This window comes from Galeopterus variegatus, unplaced genomic scaffold, assembly GCF_000696425.1.
Source record: "Galeopterus variegatus unplaced genomic scaffold, G_variegatus-3.0.2 Scaffold33828, whole genome shotgun sequence".
Lineage (NCBI taxonomy): Eukaryota > Metazoa > Chordata > Mammalia > Dermoptera > Cynocephalidae > Galeopterus > Galeopterus variegatus.
The window spans coordinates 1-496 of NW_007759939.1; the positions used below are offsets into that span (position 1 = coordinate 1).

General features: G+C 45.0%; 1 pseudogene; it reads right to left on the reverse strand.

Annotated features, from left to right (window-relative positions):
* Positions 1 to 6: 6 nt before the first annotated feature.
* On the reverse strand, positions 7 to 494 carry LOC103583999 (annotated as a pseudogene).
* Positions 495 to 496: the final 2 nt, after the last annotated feature.

Sequence of the window (496 nt, forward strand, 5' to 3'; positions counted from 1 at the left end):
CTTGACCATCTTGCTGCTGATCTTCACCTTTTCAGTGCTGCCAACCACCGCAAATGGGAGACGGACACTCTTTGTTGCATTAATCTCCGCTGCTGTTTCTTCATCTGTGGGGAACTGATATACCCAGACCCCATTGCTGACTGGGTCACTCACGATCTCACTCTCAAATTTGTGTAATTTGTTCTTGGCACTGGTGTCAGCTTTTGCAATTATTGTAATGATAATCACCTTACTGTCCAGCTTCATCATGGTGACCAGGTCCAGAGGCTTCACTGAATGTCCAGTAGTGGCAACAAAGTAGAGGCAGGCATAGATCCTTGTGTCATGGTAGTTGAAGAGAGAATGCTCAACCTTCAATTCCTCTTGCAGGTAGGCCTCAAATTGGGCATCAATATATTCCACTATCGGCTTATTTATCTAGTTCCCAAATCCCTTGGTATCAACGATGGTTAACTTCAGCCATCCATTGCTTTCCCAAAGCTCATAACTTCTGGCT